This window comes from Corapipo altera, unplaced genomic scaffold (assembly GCF_003945725.1).
Source record: "Corapipo altera isolate COAL_440 unplaced genomic scaffold, ASM394572v1 161, whole genome shotgun sequence".
Classification (NCBI taxonomy): domain Eukaryota; kingdom Metazoa; phylum Chordata; class Aves; order Passeriformes; family Pipridae; genus Corapipo; species Corapipo altera.
This window is the reverse complement of record NW_020884979.1, coordinates 1,265,422-1,276,933: the sequence shown is the minus strand read 5'-3', so window position 1 is coordinate 1,276,933 and position 11,512 is coordinate 1,265,422. Positions and strand designations below refer to the sequence as shown.

At 49.0% G+C, this 11,512-nt stretch overlaps 1 protein-coding gene and 1 long non-coding RNA gene across 6 annotated transcripts in view; one reads left to right on the top strand and one right to left on the bottom strand.

Moving 5' to 3' along the window:
* MICU1 (mitochondrial calcium uptake 1) overlaps positions 1-6,340 on the bottom strand; it is an 86,404-nt gene extending 80,064 nt beyond the window's left edge. For 4 of the 5 annotated variants that reach the window (XM_027665651.1, XM_027665653.1, XM_027665654.1 and 1 more), the window contains exons 1-2: positions 6,296-6,340; positions 5,492-5,570 (exon numbers count right to left, since the gene is read on the bottom strand). The gene's annotated coding sequence lies outside the window, so the exon portion shown is untranslated. Of the gene's footprint in view, positions 1-5,491; positions 5,571-5,843; positions 5,941-6,295 lie in introns of those variants that run through there. The other variant, XM_027665652.1, reaches the window with a different exon arrangement.
* A 1,787-nt stretch (positions 6,341-8,127) lies between these two features.
* On the top strand, positions 8,128-8,868 carry LOC113957840. The gene is made up of 2 exons (XR_003531310.1): positions 8,128-8,319; positions 8,675-8,868. It is a non-coding gene; the product is annotated as an uncharacterized LOC113957840 (long non-coding RNA).
* Positions 8,869-11,512: the final 2,644 nt, after the last annotated feature.

Genomic DNA, 11,512 nt, shown 5'->3' with positions numbered 1-11,512 from the left:
TGGGAGGTGGGACAGTGGGAGGTGGGACAGTGGGAGGTGGGACAGTGGGAGGTGGGACAGTGGGAGGTGTCCCTGCCCATAGCAGGGGGTGGAACCAGGTGGTCTTTAAGGTCCCTCCCAAGCCAAACTATTCTGATTCCACGACCCCATGAAATTCATAAAAGAGTAATTCCTACAGAAGGTGCTTGGAGGTCGATTCCAGCTCCTGAGGCATCTGAATCCACCCCTTCCCCTGTCTCCAGGACAGACCAAACCACTACTGCTCTATTTTCACCTCACCCAGCGCAATTTTCAGCTGAAGGATTACTCCCATCACTGAAGTTATTAGCCTACTAAGGAGCATAAATCAGCTCGGGGAATGAAAATGAAATCCAGCAGCAAAAGCAATTTCTCCTCAGGTAGGAGACTGGGGCAATATTTGATCACAATTATTTGGCTGGAGAGGGGAACCACATTTGTTTCGGAGCACGATTCAAATTGATGTGGAGCTTATGGAGCATCAGTCAACGCAGAACCTAAGCCAGAGCCTGGCAATTTCCTTTTAACCATCACTGCAGTAAAGTTTCACCCCTTCCTAAAATCCTCAGCCCTGACAATGCGCAATTCCCAACTCCACAGCTCTGTGACTGCACCCAGCCATCACTCAGCTGCCCCTTGGGGACAATCAGTGACACCCCTCACCTCACAAGCTGCTTTATTGTGCCAAATAACTGTGCTGATTTTCAGTGCTAAGCAGAAAAGATGTGCTGTGAAGGCACACACAAGCTCTTTGATTCGGCTTTAATAAAGCATTATTAGTCACTGCAACTGGATTAGTTATAAGAATGTAGGTCAGGAGCTACCTTGGGCTTGGTCTTCCCTTGAAAGGGAGACAGGAGTGTTCACACGCTGGGGAAAGGCTTTGGTGCCAACTAAACTGGCAGAAAAAACACCATTTGGCAAACTCAAAGAGCAACCCCAAATGTAACCTGCAAGCTGAGAGGTCAAAGGACATGAGAGGGGAGGGATGCAGCCTTCACCAACTGCAGCTTTTGAGGAACAAATGAAAAATAAGTGCACCCAAACAGAATAAACATGTTCCATCTGTTGCAGCAGCACTGAAATAGCACCTTCAGTAAAGCATTTGCTTGCTGCTTCAGACAGACTCCAGCAATGCAGAGTGGGTTTTTCAGGGGCAGCTATAAACTTCCACAGAAATTTATGCCACATGCTGCTTTTTCCTGGTTAAAGCTTTCCTTTCCCTTCCTCCACCCAAAATGCACCATATTCCTTGGACTTTTCTACCTAGAAAACATTACAGGGAACCCCAGCCCTGACAGACTCCACAGCAGCATCTCTATAGAAGGCAGAGGTAATTAGTGAAGCCGTAAAAACAAAAACCAACCAAAAAAACTTCTCACCTTTATCAAGGGTAAAGACCCTCTTTCATGGGCTACTTCCACCTTAACCAGTCCAAGGGGAAATTTTCTTTTTCCAGTCACTCTTCCCAAATAATCGAGCTGACTTTGCAAACCAGCCCCCCAAGCAGCTGCACCAGAGCAGAGGCATTTTTGCACGGATTTGAGGAGCACAGGTTTGTCAGAGAACTAGAAAACATAACACTGCTGCCTTTTCCTGCAGGAAGTTCCAGCCAGCAGGAATACATCTGCTTAATGACCTGAGTGATTTAACTTGCCTTGCAGAGTCTGTGCCCGTGGGACGTGGTTTTCCTGAGAATTCCTAACTTTTGCACCAAATGAAAGTCTCTCCTTGAAGCTCCTGCGCTTTTTTCCAGCCAACAGTCACCCACCTGCGTGTACCTGACAAGCAACAACAAACACCTCAGAGCAGTTAGATCTGAGAAATGTTTATGGCTTACTTGTCTCCAAAGGAAAGCTGGTGTTGATTCCTAATGTTGCACAAGAAAATAATTCTGGGAGGAAAAAAAATTTTAAGTAGTCTGAGAAGAAAGCAAAAGCCTCTTTAGGCTGTCAGGGTGACAATTTGGCAGGCTTGAGTTATCTGCAGACACAAGAAAGAGATAAATGGCTTTTTGGAGGTAGACAGGCAGCAGACCATCTCAGGGTTTGATATGGTGAAGTCTGAAGTCCTCTCTGACAAGAGAGAACCCTTTAAACAGAAACATCACCCACCCCAGCCACGGTACTTCCTCCTGTAGAAAACACCTCTCCTGCCCAAAGAGCCTGTCTTTGGTGGCACGTATCCAAAGAAATTGGAAATGAAAAAACTTACAGAAGCAAACAAAAAATTCCACAGCACCTGTGTTTCACCTACCAGATGGTGGTTGCTTGGGAATTCAGGAGAAGAGCAGAGAGCTGCTTCTCCCCAGAAAAAGGAAAAGCAAGTCTGAGCCGCTGCAGTTGCTTTTCCAGAAACACATTATTGGATTAGCTTGAACTTCAGAGAGGGAAAAAGAACAAGGATAAGCTTGGCTAGTGCCCTGGGCTTTTAGAACCCAACCTGGGGAGCTCAGTGTCAGCAGGATAAAGCCAGCAGCAACACTTGGCTCCATCCAAGGTGGGCAGGCAGACACAGCTCACCTCGGGTACTGTACCAGAGCTGAGATTTTAGTGGCAAAAAATGCAACTGCTCTCATAGCTCCTGAAGCAAAACTGCCAGAGATGGAAAATTTACATCAAGCTAATGAAAACACAGCTGGTAAAGTGATGGTACAGAACCCACACTGGTGGGTCTGTGTCAGCAGGGCAGCTCTGCCTCACAGACACAGGACAAATTATGGAGCCCCACGGATTCACAGGGCTCATGTTTCAAGCACAGGTCAGCTGCCCCTCTCAAACCATGACCTTCCTTCTTGTTGTCTACACAAGGATCTCAGGTTTCACTTCAAAGAGCTGAAGGTAAGAGAAACAACTAAGAGTTTTAGCTTGACAGACCCTGAAGACTCAGAACCACCCCCCCACTCCAGACAAGTCAGCTTTTTTTCTATGTAAAAAACACAATGTGAAAACCAGTTTACTTGAAGGCACTGATTTGTTTTGTTGGGGGGGCAGAGGAAGGGTGACAAGTTGTCACAGGCTGAAGAGACAGAAAGGAAACCCAGTCATGAGCCAAAGGCTGCTTATGCAAAGCATTTCAGGCCAGACACTCAGGCCAGCACAAGCAGCTGGCCTGTCTCCAGCTGCACATTCCCACCTCCTGCAGGCCCAGCTCAAAATTCCCACTTACAAGGATCAGTGCTCTGGTCCACCCCCACCTTCTCCTGCCCCACATCCACAGAGGAACTCTTCCCGTGGTGGGACTGCAGTTAAAAGCTGCTCTCAGAGGTTAAGTCTGGGATGCATGGAAGGAAACTCCACTGGAGGTTTCTTTAGGGAAAAAAAGTGGTCACTGCATTTACAGACATGGTAGCAGACAAACACAACCCAGAATTTACTACTCAAGGACTTTTCAGATAACTCTACAGAAAAACAATGCATGAGCTGTCGATTTTTCCTCTTTTAAAGTACCTTAAATCTAAAACTAAGAGGCAAAGCTGCCACAGGCTCTGGATGTTATGTGCTTAGGGAGACAAAGTGCCTCAGGCTCTACTCAGTTGCTACTATAAGACCTTGTATTTCTTACTTGAAATGTCAGACACACCACCCTAAAGATAAAGGCTCATCCTCAGCCTTCCAGCACCTGCAAAAAGGCAGGAGAGGGACTTTGGACAAGGGATGGAGAGACAGGACACAGGGAATGGCTTCCCACTGCCAGAGGGCAGGGATAGATGGGAGATTGGGAAGGAATTGTTGGCTGTGAGGGTGGGGAGGCCCTGGCACAGGTTGCCCAGAGAAGCTGTGGCTGCCCCTGGATCCCTGGAAGTGTCCAAGGCCAGGTTGGACGGGGCTTGGAGCAACCTGGGCTGGTGGGAGATGTCCCTGCCCATGGCAGGGGGTGGCACTGGGACCCTTCCAACCCAGACCATTCCATGGTTCCATGGTTATGAGGAAGACACGTTATTTGCAACACTCTTTTCTTAAAACAATTCTGTTTAAAAAAAAAAAGGTAACATTCATCTCCAAGGTGTACAACACTCAAGGACCCGGGGTGACTGTCTCCCACTAAATTATCCTAAACAACATCACCCCACCCAGCAATCACACCTACACCAAGATCCTTTTTCACTGACACTCCTGCAATATCCCAACACAGCACTTGGAATAAACACCCAAACAGTTATTTTGATTGCTGTACACAGGCACCCTCAGCCCCACTGCACTGAGCTGTGCTAAAATACTGTGCGCCGGTACGGCCACTGGGAACTTGGGAAGAATAAAACAAGGATTTCCATCTCCCAGCCCATTTCCAGAAGTGTTACTGCAGCAAGCGGAACAGCATGAAACAATGTGTTCTTATAACAAACCTCATATGATTGCTACAGAACTTATTTTGCTCGAGAAATGCAAAAATGAGCGTTTCCACATTCTAGATCTGAATGTGCTGATATCACCTCAAACACCACCTGAAACATGGAATGTTTGTGGGATACTGCTTCAAAGCCTTGCTGAGACTTCAAATGATTTGCAAGTCCTGCAGTTTGTTCTGTTAAACTGCCTGAGGACGACTGGATCTTCTCTCCTCTGAAACCCTGCTCTGAGCTTACCCAGGAACCTGCACAGGGAAGTGACCCAGGGAATCATGACACACAGGGAGCTCCAGAGGGTCCCCAGCAGGTAGACAGTAATGATGTAAGCAAAACATATCATTCTCTTTCCTCCAGAGCATGGAATTTCAACTTTAGTTCAGGAAGCATAACGAAAACCACCAAAGTTTCTGCAGAAAATGGGTCACTGGGAGAACAAGCCACTTCCACGAGTAAACAAAGAGGGGGTACATGAGCTTACCTTCCACCAGCCCAGGGTGCTCCAAGCCCTGGCCTTGGACACTTCCAGGGATCCAGGGGCAGCCACAGCTTCTCTGGGCAACCTGTGCCAGGGCCTCCCCACCCTCCCAGGGAACAATTCCTTCCCATTTCCCATCTAACCCTGCCCTCTGTGTGATGCTATTAAATCTCTGTTCCTCCAGATGGACTAGCACACGCAGTTTAAGTATCTTTCCTTAGTTTTGGTTGTTTGTCTGTTGGGTTTTTTTTGATACCTCCCTTGTTCAAATTCACTTTTACTGAGTGCACAGAAATTAACACGACACATTAAGTTGCAGTGGAGCTTTTTTGGTGACTTTTTTCTTAACATTTTATGAAAGAGGCACAGCTGAGGCTGGGTTGACAGGCAGCTCCACGCTGATGACTTCTCCTACAGCTTGCACTTGCACCAGGAAAGTCAGCACAACTTTTCCCACTGCAAAAAGGCAACTCATTCCCCTACACCTCCAGGAAAAACCCTGAGAGAGCTTCAGGACAAGAGTAATTCCATGCAGGGCACAGCTAAGGGTAACTATCAGCCAGCTGACTAGTGCAGCAAAGTTAGAAGCACCTGAGAGCAGGGCTCAGCTGTGACTTCCACACCCCACCACTCAGCAACACCTTCCTCACCTGTAGCTTGTTTGCTCCCAGCTTGGGGGTCAAGAGGTCACAGAGAACACAGAGAATTATTTCTTTGCAGGGCTGTGGTCTGAAAACAAGAAACAAACACAGTAAGGATTAAAACTGTGCTGCACCCAATTTGCATTTCAGTGTTCACACCTATGGACCTCGGGAAATGCATCCCAGCCTGAGCCACATAAAGCCAGGAGGGGGAAAATGGTCCACAGCTGATTGAAGGAATTAAAAACAAGCCAGGCCTTTAGCTCAAGTCTGAGCTGGCACTTGTGCTTCTAGAGGAGAAGCCTCCAAAAAACTTGCCCACCCCTGTCTAGACCCCACTCCATACATTCGGATTTCCCACCTTTCCCAAGCAGCTCCTTAAACCGAAGGCAAACACAGAACACATAAATCCCGCCGCCATAAGGATCAGCCGTTCCTACAGTCCCGTTAACCCCAATTCACCCCGAGGGCTTCCCCTTCTCCCGCCCATCGGACGCGGCCGGGCCGGGCCCTTCGGCGGAGTTACAGCTCTAACGAAGGCAGAGCGGTTTGGCTTTAGCTCCGACACACGGCCATGAACTCACAGCCCGAGCCCCGGAGCCGCAGACCCGCGGGTTCATCCCACCGGGACGAACCACGGAGCCACCGCAGGGCCCGGGGACGGCGAGCCCGGAACACGGCAACAAAGACCCGGAAAGCCCGGTTAACCGCGGGCAGCAGCTCTGCCTCAGCACGGGAGGCTGGGACTCCCACCCCCGAGGCCCGGGACCCCCCTCCAGCCCCGGGAATCCCCCGGTCCCGGTCCCCGCTCACCTCGGCCCGCGCTCCGCCCGGCGCGCGCGCTTCCGGGGGCGGGGCCGCGCGGGAGGGGCGGGGTCAGGGCGTGGTGGGCGGGGCCCGGGAGGAGAAGGGCGTGGTCTGAGCGCGGTGGGCGTGGTCTGAGCGCGGTGGGCGTGGCCTCGGTGAGGCGCCGGGTCCGGGACGGGGTTTTGGGGTCCCGTGTGGGGGGGGGGGGGGCTCAGGGACCGGCCGGGGTAGGGCTGAAAGGTTGGTGTGCGCCGTGCGAGGAGGGCTACGGTGCGTGGGGGCTGAGGGGATCGGGTATAGGGCCTGAAAGAGCCGGCTGTGCGGTCTCAGGGCTTATATACGTGTGTGGGTTCTGTAGGTCTGTATATAGGGTCTCAGGGGCCTCTATCTATATATCTATACACCTATATATCTATACATCTCTATATCTATACACCTATATATCTATACATCTATATATCTGTACATCTATATATCTATACATCTATATATCTATACATCTATATATCTATACATCTATATATCTACATATCAGATCTGAAAAGTCTGTATATAGAGTCTCATGGACCCATATATATAAATATATAGAGATATGTATAGATGTGTATAGATGTGTTCTGAAAGGTCTATCTGTAGGATTTCAGGGACCCGTATGTATATGTATATAGGTTCTTGAAAGGTCTGTATAAAGGTCTATATACAGGCCTCTATCTATCTATCTATCTATCTATCTATCTACCTATCCATCTATCCATATCTCAATATAGATATCTATCTATATATGTATCTATGTATCTATATCTCTCTATATCTCTATATAGATATGTATCTATATATAGGATCTGAAAGATCTGTGTGTAGAGTCTCACGGGCCCACATATATATATATATATGTATATATATATATATGTATATATATATGTTCTGAAATGTCTGTATATAGGATTTCAGGAGCACATTTATATACATATATAGGTTCTGAAAGGTCTATACAGAGGGTTTCAGGTGCCCATTTATACATATATATATATGTGTGTCTGTGTGTGTGTATACAGGTATGAGTTCTGAAAGGTCTGTATATAGGGTTTCAGGGGCCCATATATATAAGATAGATGATAGAGGTTCTGAAAGGTCTGTATATAGGGTTTCAGGGGCCCATATATATAAGATAGATGATAGAGTTCTGAAAGGTCTGTATATAGGCTCTCAGTGTCCCATGTATAGGGTCTCAGGGGTCCATATACATATATGTATATCTACCTTCTGAAAGGGTGTATATAGGCTCTCTGGGGCTGGTATCTATAGGCCCTGCAAGGCTTGTGTAAAGGACATAAGGAGCATATTTACAGGTCCATAAGAGCCTGTCTATAGGGGCCAAGAGTCCTGTAGAGAGGGGCTGAAGGGATGGTGTACAGGGTCTGAAAGAGTGGTATATGGGGTCTCAGGGGCTTTATATATATATATAAAATCATAGAATGTTATGAAGTTGGAAGGGACCTTAAAGATCATCCAGTCCCACCCACTGCCCTGGGCAGGGACACCTCCCACCAGCCTAGGTTGCTCCAAGCCCCATCCAACCTGGCCTTGGACACTTCCAGGGATCCAGGGGCAGCCACAGCTTCTCTGGGCACCCTGTGCCAGGGCCTCCCCACCCTCTCTTCCTTCTCCAGGGTCATGGGGTGGTGTGTCTGTGGCTGTGCCTGGTGCCTCGGGAATGGGATGGCAGCGGGAAGGGAAAGTGAGAAAGGCATGCCTGGGTCATGTGCGCCTCGGCATCTAGATCAGAGGGAGGATTCACTGCTGAGGAGGCTAATTTTAGGCATTTTAATTTTAGTTGCTTCCAGATGCCTCCGAGGGTGGCTCTCTACAGGCTCTAATGAAGCCCCCATTAAAAACCACATTTTCCGGAGGCATGAATGGACGGCGATTGCTCTTGAGGAACACTGGAGGCTGCTGGATCCTGCCACTGCCCCCCCCACGGCGACAATGCTGCAGGGATTTTTAGGATGAACCTTTTGGTGAAGTTTAAGGTGATGCCAGAGGTTTTGAGGGGTCGCTGGGGGTCGGGGTGCAGCGGGGTCTGACCGTCTCTGGTGGTGACGCCAGACCCCAAAAAGGGATGGGAGAAGCAGCAAGCAAACACTGGTGTGCTTGGGTAAGTTGAGGTTTATGTCCTAGTCCTGTGATGGGACAGGGATCACCATCCTGCCCGGTCCAGGGAAATTTCCCCCCTCATATCCTATTGCTCCCTGAGCAGCTTGGCAGTGCTCAGCTTACAGAAGGTGGCCAGCACCATTCCTTTATCAGGTAGACTCTGCACCCCTATGTCAGGGGTGTTATCTGCAGTAACCTGATAGCATCAACTTTTCCTCTAAATAAAAGCAGATAAGATGCACTTGGACCTGGAATCCTCCTGCATTTCCTCATCCACCCATGCCTGACACATCTGCTGGATTTTGCATGTTCGTCCATCTCTGTGGGCTGGATTTTGCTGTGTCACAGCCCTGGACATCTGTAGGAACAACACTGGCGAAATCCAGAAAGACAGTGATGAGTCTGCAGACTAAAAGATCATTTGGTTTTTTGGTTTTTGGGTTTTTTTTTTTATTCCTAACTGGCTTATTTAGTCCAAGCACTTTGAGGCTTGAGCAGGTCTTCCAAAGTGATGGCTTTGCCTATGGCTCATCACTCAGTCACTTTCTCCCAAATCAGTGTTTTATTTGCAGCATCCGTGTCTCCATCAGCAGTGTTGAGGTGGTTGATGGGGGTTTGAAGCTTTGGCTTTCCACTTCAGCCTTTCCCATTGCAATAATATTAATTGGCAACACTGGTGTGCTCTTCTCCATCAATTCTTTTCAGGAGCAGCTTTCCAATATTAAGCCAGCTGTAATTAGAGGCACCAGGAGAAAGACTAGTTAAACACACTATATTATTTACCTTTTCCAAGAGTGGAAGATGCTTCTAGCAGGGTAACTATTCACCCTAAAATGACAGGGTTTTATTTTGGTGCCCATACCCCTTTTGCTCCCTGCGCCTTGGGGAGCCGTTCCCTGCTGGCTTGTTTGATTGCACAGGGTATTGATCTCAGGGCTCACATTTAGCTCCCATTTCTGTGGGTTGTAATGAGTGCCCACGTGCTCAGCAGGGCTCTGCTAATGAATTCTTACCCTTTCTGCCACCCTCACCCTTTGCTCACAGCTGGTCTTCCCCCACCTCTGCCCAGTACTCCCTGGGAACGTTTAAACTCTGCCTAAAATTTGACTTCAGCTTCCAACTCCTCTTTGATGAGAAATAAACATCTAAATATATAACATGAATGGCTGGAGGATTAGGGAATAGGAGAGAGCAGTTGGGGCAGCTCTGGTAGCCCAGGGTCTGCTCACCATGTCCATCCTTGTCCTCCCTTAGAGCTTCCAGCACTGATTCCTCTAGGAAATGTCCATGGGAAAAACAGCACAGGCTCATCCTAAATGTGTCTCTGCTCACCCAGCTGAAAAAAAGCTTTGGGTTGGGTAGTTTGTGGTGAGAAGAGGAGGCTCTGCCCCAAAGCGCTTCTGGGCCTGCATTATCCAACCTCCCTGGGGCCTCGGGACTTCCTTCCTCCCTCCCTGGTTCCTGCCTTTCTAATCTGCCTTTTCCAGCTCCTCTGGGGTGCATTAACCCCGGCTTTGCCATTTTGAGGCTTTTAATCCCATGGTGTGGGGATGCTGGAAGCTGTCCCAGGGAGAGGCTGATGTCCCCGAGGACCTTGGCCGAGTTTTGTGTGGGAACACCTTCCCAAGAGGGTGCTCCCGGGGTCATTGCAGGGGGCTGTGCTGCTCAAAATCCTCCTTTTAAAGCCTTTTTCCTCCTGCCATCGATTTTCAGCATGGAAGGAGAGGGAAATACAACAAGCAGGGACAGAGCAAGGACTTGATCCGGTCTGAGCAGTGAAGCAAAGAGCAGCTGCTGCAAAAAGTCTGTGGGATTTTCCAGGAAAAACAAATAATCACTGAAATGACAAATGTGTGATGTTGGAAAGACCACAGGTAAACCATTCCAGAAGGCACAGTCAATGCTTCAACCACGTCTTCCCAACTGACAAAGAGAAGGAAGGGATAACTCATCCCCGAAGGAAAACCCAGCCAGAAATGAGGACTGAGGTGAAGGATTGCTCAGGGACGAGCTCCAAAATGATGTGGCCTGGGGAGAAGCTGAGAACAACCCCTCAGGACTTGTGGGTGGCAGGGAGGGGGTTGGGGATGAAGGGAGGAGGGCACTGGAGTGCTGTGATGGTGTGGGTGAATCACATCTGTGCCACCCCATCACCTGGTCGTGCTTCCCTCTGTATTTTTAGAAACTCTTCGTGGCAAACACAGGGGGGCAGATAACAGCTTGAGTCTCTCAGCCTGCCTGTGTTTGGCAACCTCCAGTCTTGTCAGAGTTTTTCCCCCATTAATTCCCCATGACTCTCCTTCCCTGAGCATCCTGCTCTCCTCACCTGCCAGGAGGTGTGTCCCAGTTGTTCCACGGCAAGGACCAAGGCTCCTCAACTTCAAAAAATAGCAATAACACAGGATCCCCACTGCTTTGAAGCAGTTTCAGTCCGTGCTGCAATGGTATTGCTGCACATGGGAACTGCTTGTGCATTAATATTTTTTAAAGCTCCATTTCCTAACAAGCAATTCTGGGGCTACTTCCAATATTAAAAGCGATGGGCTCATTTCCCTTCTGGATGATTCCTTCCCAGGAATTATAAAGGAGCCGCCGGCAGTATTACAAAAACTCCCAGGCCAAAGGGAAAAGTCTTTTCTAAGAAAAATAATCCAAGTACATCACCTTTCAAGAAAAAGCTGGGCTTATTTAGCCCAGATGCTGCAAGGTCTACACTGGCAGCCCGGCCCAGCATGTCTGCATCTCTCTTTCTGCAATACATACATACATATATATATATGTATATATTTTTTTTTTTTTGAGCGCCCAGTCTTTATGCCACTAATTGAGACAGCCATTAGGTGGGATGTTGGTTTGACCTGGCACCCCCAATCCCTGTGGCACCCCCAGGGCTGCATCCCCAGGGCCACTGGGGGCCTTTGCTGGCCCCCATCTCCCCGCACCCTCTCCCTGGGGCACCCCATCTCCCTGCAACCCCATCTCCCCGCTGAGCCCCGTCCCCCGTGCACGCCCCTTGGAGAACACCCTCCTCGAGGAACCCCAACTCCCTGCACCCCAACTCCCTGCACC